We start from the raw sequence: 16,636 nt of genomic DNA, 5'->3' as shown, positions 1-16,636 counted from the left end.
CAACCCAGACGCAACCCAGACGCAACCCAGACGCAACCCAGACGCAACCCAGACGCAACCCAGACGCAACCCAGACGCAACCCAGACGCAACCCAGACGCAACCCAGACGCAACCCAGACGCAACCCAGACGCAACCCAGACGCAACCCAGACGCAACCCAGACGCAACCCAGACGCAACCCAGACGCAACCCAGACGCAACCCAGACGCAACCCAGACGCAACCCAGACGCAACCCAGACGCAACCCAGACGCAACCCAGACGCAACCCAGACGCAACCCAGACGCAACCCAGACGCAACCCAGACGCAACCCAGACGCAACCCAGACGCAACCCAGACGCAACCCAGACGCAACCCAGACGCAACCCAGACGCAACCCAGACGCAACCCAGACGCAACCCAGACGCAACCCAGACGCAACCCAGACGCAACCCAGACGCAACCCAGACGCAACCCAGACGCAACCCAGACGCAACCCAGACGCAACCCAGACGCAACCCAGACGCAACCCAGACGCAACCCAGACGCAACCCAGACGCAACCCAGACGCAACCCAGACGCAACCCAGACGCAACCCAGACGCAACCCAGACGCAACCCAGACGCAACCCAGACGCAACCCAGACGCAACCCAGACGCAACCCAGACGCAACCCAGACGCAACCCAGACGCAACCCAACCTCGGACACAACCTTCAGACACAACCTCGGACACAACCTCGGACACAACCTCGGACACAACCTTCAGACACAACCTCGGACACAACCTTCAGACACAACCTCGGACACAACCTCGGACACAACCTTCCGACACAACCTCGGACACAACCTTCAGACAAAACCTCGGACACAACTTCGGACACAACCTCGGACACAACCTTCAGACACAACCTCGGACACAACCTCGGACACAACCTCGGACACAACCTTCAGACACAACCTCGGACACAACCTCGGACACAACCTCGGACACAACCTCGGACACAACCTTCAGACACAACCTCGGACACAACCTTCAGACACAACCTCGGACACAACCTCGGACACAACCTTCAGACACAACCTCGGACACAACCTCGAACACAACCTCGGACACAACCTTCAGACACAACCTCGGACACAACCTCGGACACAACCTTCAGACACAACCTCGGACACAACTTCGGACACAACCTCGGACACAACCTTCAGACACAACCTCGGACACAACCTCGGACACAACCTTCAGACACAACCTCGGACACAACCTCGTACACAACCTCGGACACAACCTTCAGACACAACCTCGGACACAACCTCGGACACAACCTTCAGACACAACCCCGGACACAACCTCGGACACAACCTTCAGACACAACCTCGGACACAACCTCGGACACAACCTTCAGACACAACCTCGGACACAACCTTCAGACAAAACCTCGGACACAACCTTCGGACTAAACTTTTTCTACAACTTCTACAGAATTTTCTCACAAGTTCTACGTATCTTTCACATAAGTCTCGCACAACTTTTACACACATATTGGACTTCTTTCAAACAACGTTTTCACAAACTCTCATACAGTTCTTACACGTCTCTCTTACAATCTTTCCGCAGCTTATGACGCATAATTTAACATGAAACAGAAGAATGTCTGGTAGAGTACTGATCGCAAATCAGACGTAACGAAAGTGAAATGTCATTGCTTCTCAGTCGCTTCTCTTATACAATAAAGATACAGGCTTGACGTAACCTTTTTCTCTTTAGGCGATTATTCGAAGGTGTCGTATAAATGATCAATCACAAGCATTCCTATTCTGATGTCTATTTATAGCTTCTCCTGTGTTTAATATTATATAATAAGATCAGACAAAGATCATGCAAAAAATTAGACAAATATTATATATTTAAATAAGACAAATATTATACAATAGAAACAGCAAATAATATACAATAAAGTCAGACAAATATTATACAGTAGAATCAGACTAACACTGATTACTCGGAAATTACGGGGTCCTACTACCTGTTTTAGTAACGGGCCGGTAGATGTACTCTACGCACTCATTTTTACGTACACACGTTCACGGGCATGTGGCGGTGCCCCTAGGATTATGCAAATATGTTGTCATTTTTCGATTCTACGTAATATTAAGAAAAATAAGCTGGGCACAACAGATAAACAGGAAATTATGCGTGCTTGCTAGGAGATATGAAATACCTATTAATTACCTAAGAGAGAGGAACATAAGAAGAATAATTACGCCACGTCACTGGATGGTTTCGACACCATGAGTGTGGAATTACGTTGATCCACTGTAAACTACCATAATACGAACTACAAATTTTGCAAAATTTGTTAGGGTACATAGAGACGAGCTTTATGGAAATGCTGATGGTTACTCCGATTTTACCGTAATAACGCAAACGACCCATGGTCCATGCTGTTTATCAAATAATCACGTTAATATCTAGGAATAGTAAGTTGACGGAATAAGATACCCTGGTGTTGTTTCTATCATCTGTGACGTCACGGACCTGTCACAGAAGTTACGGCGTTGTTTATATCATCTGTGACGTCACAGATCTATTAGAGACGTTACGGCGTTGTTTTTCTATCATTTGTGACGTCACGGACCTGTGACAGAAATTACGGTGTTGTTTTTATCATCTGTGACGTCACGGACCTGTGACAGAAATTACGGCGATGTTTCGTCCATCTGTGACGTCACGGACCTGTGACAGAAATTACGGCGTTGTTTCGACCATCTGTGACGTCACGAACCTGTGACAGAAATTACGGCGTTGTTTCGACCATCTGTGACGTCACAGATCTATTAGAGCCGATACGGCGTTGTTTTTCTATCACCTGTGACGTCACGGACCTGTGACAGAAATTACGGCGTTGTTTCTATCATCTGTGACGTCACGGACTTGTGACAGAAATTACGGCGTTGTTTCGACCATCTGTGACGTCACGGACCTGTGACAGAAATTGCGGCGTTGTTTCGACCATCTGTGACGTCACAGATCTATTAGATACGTTACGGCGTTGTTTTTCTGTCATCTGTGACGTCACGGACCTGTGACAGAAATTACGGCGTTGTTTCTATCATCTGTGACGTCACGGACCTGTGACAGAAATGACGGCGTTGTTTCTATCATCTGTGACGTCACGGACCTGTGACAGAAATTACGGCGTTGTTTCGACCATCTGTGACGTAACAGATCTATTAGAGACGTTGCGGCATTGTTTTTCTGTCATCTGTGACGTCACGGACCTGTGACAGAAATTACGGCGTTGTTTCTATCATCTGTGACGTCACGGACCTGTGACAGAAATTACGGCGTTGTTTCTATCATCTGTGACGTCACGGACCTGTGACAGGAGTTACGGCGTTGCTTTTCTATCATCTGTGACGTCACAGATCTATTAGAGCCGATACGGCGTTGTTTTTCTATCACCTGTGACGTCACGGACCTGTGACAGAACTTACGGCGTTGTTTCTATCATCTGTGACGTCACGGACTTGTGACAGAAATTACGGCGTTGTTTCGACCATCTGTGACGTCACGGACCTGTGACAGAAATTGCGGCGTTGTTTCGACCATCTGTGACGTCACAGATCTATTAGATACGTTACGGTGTTGTTTTTCTATCATCTGTGACGTCACGGATCTGTGACAGAAATTACGGCGTTGTTTCTATCATCTGTGACGTCACGGACCTGAGACAGAAATTACGGCGTTGTTTCTATCATCTGTGACGTCACGGACCTGTGACAGAAATTACGGCGTTGTTTCTATCATCTGTGACGTCACGGACCTGAGACAGAAATTACGGCGTTGTTTCTATCATCTGTGACGTCACGGACCTGTGACAGAAATTACGGCGTTGCTTTTCTATCATCTGTGACGTCACAGATCTATTAGAGCCGTTACGGCGTTGTTTTTCTATCACCTGTGACGTCACGGACCTGTGACAGAAATTACGGCGTTGCTTTTCTATCATCTGTGACGTCACAGATCTATTAGAGCCGTTACGGCGTTGTTTTTCTATCACCTGTGACGTCACGGACCTGTGACAGAAATTACGGCGTTGTTTCTATCATCTGTGACGTCACAGATCTATTAGAGCCGTTACGGCGTTGTTTTTCTATCATCTGTGACGTCACGGACCTGTGACAGAAATTACGGCGTTGTTTCGACCATCTGTGACGTCACGGACCTGTGACAGAAATTACGGCGTTGTTTCGACCATCTGTGACGTCACAGATCTATTTGATACGTTACGGCGTTGTTTTTCTGCCATTTGTGACGTCACGGACCTGTGACAGAAATTACGGCGCTGTTTCTATCATCTGTGACGTCACGGACCTGAGACAGAAATTACGGCGTTGTTTCTATCATCTGTGACGTCACGGACCTGTGACAGAAATTACGGCGTTGCTTTTCTATCATCTGTGACGTCACAGATCTATTAGAGCCGTTACGGCGTTGTTTTTCTATCACCTGTGACGTCACGGACCTGTGACAGAAATTACGGCGTTGCTTTTCTATCATCTGTGACGTCACAGATCTATTAGAGCCGTTACGGCGTTGTTTTTCTATCACCTGTGACGTCACGGACCTGTGACAGAAATTACGGCGTTGTTTCTATCATCTGTGACGTCACAGATCTATTAGAGCCGTTACGGCGTTGTTTTTCTATCATCTGTGACGTCACGGACCTGTGACAGAAATTACGGCGTTGTTTCGACCATCTGTGACGTCACGGACCTGTGACAGAAATTACGGCGTTGTTTCGACCATCTGTGACGTCACAGATCTATTTGATACGTTACGGCGTTGTTTTTCTGCCATTTGTGACGTCACGGACCTGTGACAGAAATTACGGCGCTGTTTCTATCATCTGTGACGTCACGGACCTGAGACAGAAATTACTGCGTTGTTTCTATCATCTGTGACGTCACGGACCTGTGACAGAAATTACGGCGTTGTTTCTATCATCTGTGACGTCACGGACCTGTGACAGGAGTTACGGCGTTGCTTTTCTATCATCTGTGACGTCACAGATCTATTAGAGCCGTTACGGCGTTGTTTTTCTATCACCTGTGACGTCACGGACCTGTGACAGAAATTACGGCGTTGTTTCGACCATCTGTGACGTCACGGACCTGTGACAGAAATTACGGCGTTGTTTCTATCATCTGTGACGTCACGGACCTGTGACAGGAGTTACGGCGTTGCTTTTCTATCATCTGTGACGTCACAGATCTATTAGAGCCGTTACGGCGTTGTTTTTCTATCACCTGTGACGTCACGGACCTGTGACAGAAATTACGGCGTTGTTTCGACCATCTGTGACGTCACGGACCTGTGACAGAAATTACGGCGTTGTTTCTATCAACTGTGACGTCACAGATCTATTTGATACGTTACGGCGTTGTTTTTCTGTCATTTGTGACGTCACGGACCTGTGACAGAAATTACGGCGCTGTTTCTATCATCTGTGACGACACGGACCTGAGACAGAAATTACGGCGTTGTTTCTATCATCTGTGACGTCACGGACCTGTGACAGAAATTACGGCGTTGTTTCGACCATCTGTGACGTCACGGACCTGTGACAGAAATTACGGCGTTGTTTCTATCATCTGTGACGTCACGGACCTGTGACAGGAGTTACGGCGTTGCTTTTCTATCATCTGTGACGTCACAGATCTATTAGAGCCGTTACGGCGTTGTTTTTCTATCACCTGTGACGTCACGGACCTGTGACAGAAAATACGGCGTTGTTTCGACCATCTGTGACGTCACGGACCTGTGACAGAAATTACGGCGTTGTTTCTATCAACTGTGACGTCACAGATCTCTGAGAGACGTTACGGCCTTGTTTCTATCATCTGTGACGTCACGGACCTGAGACAGAAATTACGGCGTTGTTTCTATCATCTGTGACGTCACGGACCTGTGACAGAAATTACGGCGTTGTTTCGACCATCTGTGACGTCAGGGACCTGTGACAGAAATTACGGCGTTGTTTCTATCGTCTGTGACGTCATGGACCTGTGACAGGAGTTACGACGTTGCTTTTCTATCATCTGTGACGTCACAGATCTATTGGAGCCGTTACGGCGTTGTTTTTCTTTCATCTGTCACGTCACGGACCTGTGACAGAAATTACGGCGTTGTTTGTATCATCTGTGACGTCACAGATCTATTAGGGACGTTACGGCGTTGTTTTTCTGTCATCTGTGACGTCACGGACCTGTGACAGAAATTACGGCGTTGTTTCTATCATCTGTGACGTCACAGATCTATTAGAGCCGTTACGGCGTTGTTTTTCTATCATCTGTGACGTCACGGACCTGTGACAGAAATTACGGCGTTGTTTGTATCATCTGTGACGTCACAGATCTATTAGAGACGTTACGGCGTTGTTTTTCTGTCATCTGTGACGTCACGGACCTGTGACAGAAATTACGGCGTTGTTTCTATCATCTGTGACGTCACAGATCTCTGAGAGACGTTACCGCCTTGTTTCTATCATCTGTGACGTCACGGACCTGAGACAGAAATTACGGCGTTGTTTCTATTATCTGTGACGTCACGGATCTGTGACAGAAATTACGGCGTTGTTTGTATCATCTGTTTCGTCACAGATCTATTAGAGACGTTACGGCGTTGTTTTTCTGTCATCTGTGACGTCACGGACCTGTGACAGAAATTACGGCGTTGTTTCTATCATCTGTGACGTCACAGATCTATTAGAGCCGTTACGGCGTTGTTTTTCTATCATCTGTGACGTCACGGACCTGTGACAGAAATTACGGCGTTGTTTGTATCATCTGCGACGTCACAGATCTATTAGAGACGTTACGGCGTTGTTTTTCTGTCATCTGTGACGTCACGGACCTGTGACAGAAATTACGGCGTTGTTTCTATCATCTGTGACGTCACAGATCTATTAGAGCCGTTACGGCGTTGTTTTTCTATCATCTGTGACGTCACGGACCTGTGACAGAAATTACGGCGTTGTTTGTATCATCTGTGACGTCACGGACCTGTGACAGGAGTTACGGCGTTGCTTTTCTATCATCTGTGACGTCACAGATCTATTAGAGCCGATACGGCGTTGTTTTTCTATCACCTGTGACGTCACGGACCTGTGACAGAACTTACGGCGTTGTTTCTATCATCTGTGACGTCACGGACCTGAGACAGAAATTACGGCGTTGTTTCTATCATCTGTGACGTCATGGACCTGTGACAGGAGTTACGACGTTGCTTTTCTATCATCTGTGACGTCACAGATCTATTGGAGCCGTTACGGCGTTGTTTTTCTATCATCTGTGACGTCACGGACCTGTGACAGAAATTACGGCGTTGTTTCTATCATCTGTGACGTCACGGACCTGTGACAGAAATTACGGCGTTGTTTCTATCATCTGTGACGTCATGGACCTGTGACAGGAGTTACGACGTTGCTTTTCTATCATCTGTGACGTCACAGATCTATTGGAGCCGTTACGGCGTTGTTTTTCTATCATCTGTGACGTCACGGACCTGTGACAGAAATTACGGCGTTGTTTGTATCATCTGTGACGTCACAGATCTATTAGAGACGTTACGGCGTTGTTTTTCTGTCATCTGTGACGTCACGGACCTGTGACAGAAATTACGGCGTTGTTTCTATCATCTGTGACGTCACAGATCTCTGAGAGACGTTACGGCCTTGTTTCTATCATCTGTGACGTCACGGACCTGAGACAGAAATTACGGCGTTGTTTCTATCATCTGTGACGTCAGGGACCTGTGACAGAAATTACGGCGATGTTTCGACCATCTGTGACGTCACGGACCTGTGACAGAAATTACGGCGTTGTTTCTATCATCTGTGACGTCACGGTCCTGTGACAGAAATTACGGCGTTGTTTCTATCATCTGTGACGTCACAGATCTCTGAGAGACGTTACGGCCTTGTTTCTATCATCTGTGACGTCACAGATCTATTAGAGACGTTACGGCGTTGTTTTTCTGTCATCTGTGACGTCACGGACCTGTGACAGAAATTACGGCGTTGTTTCTATCATCTGTGACGTCACAGATCTATTAGAGCCGTTACGGCGTTGTTTTTCTATCATCTGTGACGTCACGGACCTGTGACAGAAATTACGGCGTTGTTTCTATCATCTGTGACGTCACCGATCTATTAGAGACGTTACGGCGTTGTTTTTCTATCATCTGTGACGTCACAGATCTATTAGAGCCGTTACGGCGTTGTTTTTCTATCATCTGTGACGTCACGGACCTGTGACAGAAATTACGGCGTTGTTTCTATCATCTGTGACGTCACGGACCTGTGACAGAAATTACGGCGTTGTTTCTATCATCTCTGACGTCACGGACCTGTGACAGGAGTTACGGCGTTGTTTTTCTATCATCTGTGACGTCACAGATCTCTGAGATGCGTTTCGGCCTTGTTTCTATCATCTGTGACGTCACGGACCTGTGACAGAAGTTACGGCGTTGTTTCTGTCATCTGTGACGTCACGGACCTGTGACAGAAATTACGGCGTTGTTTGTATCATCTGTGACGTCACAGATCTATTAGAGACGTTACGGCGTTGTTTTTCTGTCATCTGTAACGTCACGGACCTGTGACAGAAATTACGGCGTTGTTTCTATCATCTGTGACGTCACCGATCTATTAGAGACGTTACGGCGTTGTTTTTCTATCATCTGTGACGTCACAGATCTATTAGAGCCGTTACGGCGTTGTTTTTCTATCATCTGTGACGTCACGGACCTGTGACAGAAATTACGGCGTTGTTTCTATCATCTGTGACGTCACGGACCTGTGACAGAAATTACGACGTTGTTTCTATCATCTCTGACGTCACGGACCTGTGACAGGAGTTACGGCGTTGTTTTTCTATCATCTGTGACGTCACAGATCTCTGAGATGCGTTTCGGCCTTGTTTCGATCATCTGTGACGTCACGGACCTGTGACAGAAGTTACGGCGTTGTTTCTGTCATCTGTGACGTCACGGACCTGTGACAGAAATTACGGCGTTGTTTGTATCATCTGTGACGTCACAGATCTATTAGAGACGTTACGGCGTTGTTTTTCTGTCATCTGTGACGTCACGGACCTGTGACAGAAATTACGGCGTTGTTTCTATCATCTGTGACGTCACAGATCTATTAGAGCCGTTACGGCGTTGTTTTTCTATCATCTGTGACGTCACGGACCTGTGACAGAAATTACGGCGTTGTTTCTATCATCTGTGACGTCACGGACCTGTGACAGAAGTTACGGCGTTGTTTCTATCATCTGTGACGTCACCGATCTATTAGAGACGTTACGGCGTTGTTTTTCTATCATCTGTGACGTCACGGACCTGTGACAGAAGTTACGGCGTTGTTTCTATCATCTGTGACGTCACGGACCTGTGACAGAAGTTACGGCGTTGTTTCTATCATCTGTGACGTCACCGATCTATTAGAGACGTTACGGCGTTGTTTTTCTATCATCTGTGACGTCACGGACCTGTGACAGAAGTTACGGCGTTGTTTCTATCATCTGTGACGTCACGGACCTGTGACAGAAGTTACGGCGTTGTTTCTATCATCTGTGACGTCACGGACCTGTGACAGAAATTACGGCGTTGTTTCTATCATCTGTGACGTCACGGACCTGTGACAGAAATTACGGCGTTGTTTCTATCATCTGTGACGTCACGGACCTGTGACAGAAATTACGGCGTTGTTTCGACCATCTGTGACGTCACGGACCTGTGACAGAAATTACGGCTTTGTTTCTATCATCTGTGACGTCACGGACCTGTGACAGAAATTACGGCGTTGTTTCTATCATCTATGACGTCACGGACCTGTGACAGGAGTTACGGCGTTGTTTTTCTATCATCTGTGACGTCACAGATCTCTGAGAGACGTTACAGCGTTGTTTCGATCATCTATGACGTCACGGACCTATGACAGAAGTTACGGCCTTGTTTCGATCATCTGTGACGTCACGGACCTGTGACAGGAGTTACGGCGTTGTTTTTCTATCATCTGTGACGTCACAGATCTCTGAGAGACGTTACAGCGTTGTTTCGATCATCTATGACGTCACGGACCTGTGACAGACGTTACGGCGTTGTTACGGACGTTACGGCGTTGTTTCCATCATCTGTGACGTCACGGACCTGTGTCAGACGTTACGGTGTTCGTATGGACGTCAGGGACTTCAGACGGACATTACGGCGTTGTTACGGTCGTCACGGACGTGTGACAGACGTTACGGCGTTATTTCGATCATCTGTGATGTCACGGAGCTGTGACAGACGTTACGGCGATGTTACGGACGTTACGGATGTTCGACAGACGTTTCGGATGTTCGAGTGAGGTTACGGCACTCTTACGGACGTAAGACAGACGTTATGGATGTTCGAGTGATGTTACGGCACTTTTACGGACGTTATGTAGTTACGGCGATATTACGGACGTTATGGAAGTTCGAGTGAGGTTAGAGCACTCTTACGGACGTTACAGCGGTTTACTGAAACTATAGCACCTAGAAGAACGGGACCGGACTCATGGGTGAGCTCTCGTTGCGCCCTCTAGGCGGATCTTTTTTTTGTCCAGATCGGGCCAATCATGTACGAGTGAAGTCTACAAACGATCTATATATAGTTTGGAAATTCTTCAGTCAACGCCATCTATGAGTCAATGGAAAATCTTTCCAATCAACTACTTGTACGCTAATGGCGTAATGTATAATTGGAATTGAATTATTTCTGGATTTACAAAGAAAAACAGCAAGACTTGCCGCAGCCAAAAGTATATCAAACGCTTTTATAGCTTCGCAAAAGAAAGAATCATCATCCTGGACAAACCAATGGATCAGATTTTCTTTCACCAAAACATTTTTGTATGCATTGAAAAAGGTCAGTTTTTATTTCACGTTGCATGACACACATAGCTATAACTTTTATTAATTTCTTTTTATTGTAGAAGTAAAAGTTACTTCTATGAAAGAATTACGAAACTTCTTAATTTCTGTTATCGTATTTTGTTGGAGATAGTTCTTGATCGATAAAAAAAGAGGCTATACGCGAAGCGTGTGACGTACAGTATGAAGAAAAGAATTGTGAAGCTGTGACAGATGAATGTCCAAAAAATAATCTTTTATAGGACCAAATCTTTCTGTAATAATTGGAGCATTTAAACCCGCAAAAATTGTCCGTATGTTTCCATCGTATATATTTCCATTTTAAACTATGCATTAACTTTCAAAAACCAGAAATAGCTACGTTACTTATTAGGTATTCCCAGAGGTTTGAAAAAACTTGTTTCCTCAAAAATGAAGAGTCTACGGTACACAGAACTTATATATTATATTATATAGAAATCCTTGGAATGCGCCACTTCTTAGTCTATTAAAAGTCTTTACAATCAATTACTTACCATACATGGCAGTAGTGTAATATAAATTTGAATGGAATTATTTCAGGACTTAGAAAGGTATCATAATCGGATATATGTGTAATCGTCTTTAATATGAATGGGTTTTTGATATAATTGTACTTTGGACGGCTCATGCTTCCTTATCGAGTGCCTCTTTGTCAAGAGCTAACAAAGTTTCATTTCAATTTAATCTCGATATCGTTCTTTGTTTTATTTCAATAATCGATTCGTTTACCCTTTCTCTCTCTCTCTCTCTCTCTCTCTATATATATATATAGTATATAATACATAACAGAAATGAGTAACTTAGGGTTTACAAAAAAACATTATCATATACATATTCATATACGCCTCAATGCAATTACGACTTACATCTTGCATCGAAAAATGACAATAGTCGACTATAATTAGTGAATTTCTTAATCAGTGGTATTACATCTTACGTTGATACATTTGTGAAGAGTTTTGTTATCTACGGCCAGTTGAAAGGCATTTTAACTATTAACCGAAGTATTGAAATCTTTTATCAAAAGTCTTAACGTTAACGACAAACGAATAAAAGATTGTATTAGAGTTTAATTCGATATCTTCCATTGTATCTTCCAATATAATAATGTAAAGTTTATTAACGAGAAGTAGAATCATATATCTAATTAAAAATAAACAACTAATAGATTTCGTTCCATTACAAAGATATATATACATACATTTATGCGTACACATTAAAAGTATTGCTAATAAAAAATCAATAGGATTATAGAAAACATTTCATTGTAAATTGATGCCGAAAATAACAAATACCCTTCAATAATGTGTAATTTTTTCTTTTTCTATCAAGTATTAATTTCTTTTTAATCAATTTAAACATTTTTAGTTCATAATGTATCAATAACAATATCAGATATTTAATTTTGGCTCATTGCAGAACAAAGGTTGCTCGTTACTGTCCATACAATATAATAAATCTCAAGCAATACCCAAGGAAAGACTACTATATACTATGTGTATGTGTGCGTGGGTGTGTATATTATGTATCTAGTTATGTACATATGTATCTATTTACAAACATATGTTTATATGGGAACTTCCAACATTCCACCTTGGTGGTTGCCAAAAGACTGATCTCATACGATATTCGACAGAAAGTAAATAACATAAGGTGGATTTAGATATTTCAGCTTATAGAGAAACATATAAACATTGTAATAAGATTTGCTTTGTATACGTCAGCTAGTAAATGGTATAAACATTCTCTTTTTCTTTCAGTGTAATAATATTATATATATATATATATATATATATATATATATATATATGTATATATATATATATTAAAATTTTTATAATTTAATTAGTTAATTAATCAAAATCAAAAAATAAAAGAAAGCAACAGGAATACAAAAATACGAGACCTCATCGAAAACTCCGTTTGTTAGGACAGACGTCCTTCCTCGTAAACAATGAACTTCCATCTCTCTCTCTCTCTCTCTCTTCCTCGCTCTATTTTGCTATTTTTTTCTTAATTTTTCTGTATGCACGTGTACGCGTATGTACGTAATACGTATATGCCTTTCAACAAATGTAATATCGTTTGGTATCGATATATTTTATATATAGAAAGATCGTCGACGATCGAACGTGATGCGTGTACCTGATCGTGATACCCTTATTTCAATATTGTAAATTTAATTTGTCAACGAGGTATAAATTCTATATTCATTTAAATACACATACATTGATATGTGTATGAATAATGCATATTAATCATAATACGCATTAAATGACACGTTTAAATAAAATCCCACATTAAAATTTACATTGTACTAGATACATATACTACATAAGAACAAGAAAGCAAAATTGAATATACCAAGATACTTTATTCTTCTTCTTCTTCTTCTTCTGCATATTATTGTTGTTGTTATTATTGTTATTATTATCCTTATTGTATTTAGAAATCTATCATAATTGAAGATATTGGGAAATAAAGATGAGATTTCTTTCTTATTCTTCTTAACTGTTTTTTTTTTTCTTTTTCTTTTCTTTTATATGAATAATAAGAAATATAAGGTATCATAATCATATACATATGTAATCTTCTTTAATTTGAATGGGTTTTTGATATAATTGTACTTTGGACGCCTAATGCTTCCTTATCGAATGCCTTTTTGTCAAGAGCTAACAAAGTTTCTTTTCAATTTAATCTCGATATCGTTCTTTGTTTTATTCAAATTCTCGATTCGTTTACCCTTTCTTTCTCTCTCTCTCTCTCTCTCTCTCTCTCTCTCTCTCTGTATATATATATACATATTATATATAATATATATATATATATATATATATATATCTGTATATATCTCAATCTGTATCAGAAATAAACTCAGGGTTTATAAAAAAACATTATCATATACGTATTCATCTGCGTATCAATGCAAATACGACTTACATCTTGCATCGAAAAATGACAATAGTCGACTATAATTAGTGAATTTCTTAATCAGTGGTATTACATCTTACGTTGATACATTTGTGAAGAGCTTTGTTATCTACGGCCAGTTGAAAGGCATTTTAACTATTAACCGAAGTATTGAAATCTTTTATCAAAAGTCTTAACGTTAACGACAAACGAATAAAAGATTGTATTAGAGTTTAATTCGATATCTTCCATTGTATCTTCCAATATAATAATGTAAAGTTTATTAACGAGAAGTAGAATCATATATCTAATTAAAAATAAACAACTAATAGATTTCGTTCCATTACAAAGATATATATACATACATTTATGCGTACACATTAAAAGTATTGCTAATAAAAAATCAATAGGATTATAGAAAACATTTCATTGTAAATTGATGCCGAAAATAACAAATACCCTTCAATAATGTGTAATTTTTTCTTTTTCTATCAAGTATTAATTTCTTTTTAATCAATTTAAACATTTTTAGTTCATAATGTATCAATAACAATATCAGATATTTAATTTTGGCTCATTGCAGAACAAAGGTTGCTCGTTACTGTCCATACAATATAAGAAAATCTCAAGCAATATCCAAGAGAAAGACGACTGTATACTTTGTGTATGTGTGTGTGGGTGTGTATATTATGTATCTAGTTACATACATATGTACATATACACATATGTATCTAAATAGATACATATGTATATGATATGTATAGATATGTATAGATACAGATTTGTAAATAGAAATGTATGTTTGTATGGGATCTTCCAACATTCCACCTCGGTGGTTGCCGAAAGACTGATCTCATACGATATTCGACAGAAAGTAAATAACATAAGTTGTATTTAAATATTTCAGCTTATATAGAAACATATAAACATTGTAATAAGATTTGCTTTGTATACGTCAGCTAGTAAATGGTATAAACATTCTCTTTTTCTTTCAGTGTAATAATATTATATATATATATATATATATATATATATATATATATATATATATATTAAAATTTTTATAATTTAATTAGTTAATTAATCAAAATCAAAAAATAAAAGAAAGCAACAGGAATACAAAAATACGAGACCTCATCGAAAACTCAGTTTGTTAGGACAGACGTCCTTCCTCGTAAACAATGAACTTTCATCTCTCTCTCTCTCTCTCTCTCTTCCTCGCTCTATTTTGCTATTTTTTTCTTAATTTTTCTGTATGCACGTGTACGCGTATGTACGTAATACGTATATGCCTTTCAACAAATGTAATATCGTTTGGTATCGATATATTTTATATATAGAAAGATCGTCGACGATCGAACGTGATGCGTGTACCTGATCGTGACACCCTTATTTCAATATTGTAAATTTAATTTTTCAACGAGGTATAAATTCGATATCCATTTAAATACACATACATTCATATGTGTATGAATAATGCATATTAATCGTAATACGCATTAAATGACACGTTTAAATGAAATCCCACATTAAAATTTACATTGTACTAGATACATATACTACATAAGAACAAGAAAGCAAAATTGAATATACCAAGATACTTTATTCTTCTTCTTCTTCTTCTTCTGCATATTATTGTTGTTGTTATTATTGTTATTATTATCCTTATTGTATTTAGAAATCTATCATAATTGAAGATATTGGGAAATAAAGATGAGATTTCTTTCTTATTCTTCTTAACTGTTTTTTTTTTTCTTTTTCTTTTCTTTTATATGAATAATAAGAAATATAAGGTATCATAATCAGATACATATGTAATCTTCTTTAATTTGAATGGGTTTTTGATATAATTGTACTTTGGACGCCTAATGCTTCCTTATCGAATGCCTTTTTGTCAAGAGCTAACAAAGTTTCTTTTCAATTTAATCTCGATATCGTTCTTTGTTTTATTCAAATTCTCGATTCGTTTACCCTTTCTTTCTCTCTCTCTCTCTCTCTCTCTCTCTCTCTCTGTATATATATATACATATTATATATAATATATATATATATATATATCTGTATATATCTCAATCTGTATCAGAAATAAACTCAGGGTTTATAAAAAAACATTATCACATACGTATTCATCTGCGTATCAATGCAAATACGACTTACATCTTGCATCGAAAAATGACAATAGTCGACTATAATTAGTGAATTTCTTAATCAGTGGTATTACATCTTACGTTGATACATTTTTGAAGAGCTTTGTTATCTACGGCCAGTTGAAAGGCATTTTAACTATTAACCGAAGTATTGAAATCTTTTATCAAAAGTCTTAACGTTAACGACAAACGAATAAAAGATTGTATTAGAGTTTAATTCGATATCTTCCATTGTATCTTCCAATATAATAATGTAAAGTTTATTAACGAGAAGTAGAATCATATATCTAATTAAAAATAAACAACTAATAGATTTCGTTCCATTACAAAGATATATATACATACATTTATGCGTACACATTAAAAGTATTGCTAATAAAAAATCAATAGGATTATAGAAAACATTTCATTGTAAATTGATGCCGAAAATAACAAATACCCTTCAATAATGTGTAATTTTTTCTTTTTCTATCATGTATTAATTTCTATTTAATCAATTTAAACATTTTTAGTTCATAATGAATTCTATCAATAACAATATCAGATATTTAAGTTTGGCTCATTGCAGAAGAAAGGTTGCTCGTTACTGTCTACACAATATAATAAATCTCA

The 16,636-nt window shown here is 40.3% G+C and overlaps 4 long non-coding RNA genes across 4 annotated transcripts; 1 reads left to right on the top strand and 3 right to left on the bottom strand.

Annotated features, from left to right (window-relative positions):
• Positions 1-682: 682 nt before the first annotated feature.
• Positions 683-1,398, bottom strand: LOC127064872 (uncharacterized). The gene is made up of 4 exons (XR_007781861.1): positions 1,358-1,398; positions 1,210-1,246; positions 878-1,012; positions 683-803 (listed from the first exon to the last, which is right to left on the bottom strand). It is a non-coding gene; the product is annotated as an uncharacterized LOC127064872 (long non-coding RNA).
• Positions 1,399-3,455: 2,057 nt separating this feature from the next.
• On the bottom strand, positions 3,456-5,426 carry LOC127064855 (uncharacterized). The gene is made up of 3 exons (XR_007781849.1): positions 4,960-5,426; positions 4,311-4,408; positions 3,456-3,808 (listed from the first exon to the last, which is right to left on the bottom strand). It is a non-coding gene; the product is annotated as an uncharacterized LOC127064855 (long non-coding RNA).
• Positions 5,427-8,958: 3,532 nt separating this feature from the next.
• LOC127064856 (uncharacterized) lies at positions 8,959-10,628 on the bottom strand. The gene is made up of 3 exons (XR_007781850.1): positions 10,281-10,628; positions 9,883-10,200; positions 8,959-8,992 (listed from the first exon to the last, which is right to left on the bottom strand). It is a non-coding gene; the product is annotated as an uncharacterized LOC127064856 (long non-coding RNA).
• Positions 10,629-10,735: 107 nt separating this feature from the next.
• Positions 10,736-12,824, top strand: LOC127064853 (uncharacterized). Its single transcript, XR_007781847.1, has 3 exons — positions 10,736-10,941; positions 11,009-11,239; positions 11,320-12,824. It is a non-coding gene; the product is annotated as an uncharacterized LOC127064853 (long non-coding RNA).
• Positions 12,825-16,636: the final 3,812 nt, after the last annotated feature.

Source organism: Vespula vulgaris, chromosome 6, assembly GCF_905475345.1.
Source record: "Vespula vulgaris chromosome 6, iyVesVulg1.1, whole genome shotgun sequence".
In the NCBI taxonomy this organism is placed as follows: Eukaryota; Metazoa; Arthropoda; class Insecta; order Hymenoptera; family Vespidae; genus Vespula; species Vespula vulgaris.
Note: the sequence above shows the minus strand (reverse complement) of the source record. Positions and strands in the feature narration are given on the sequence as shown.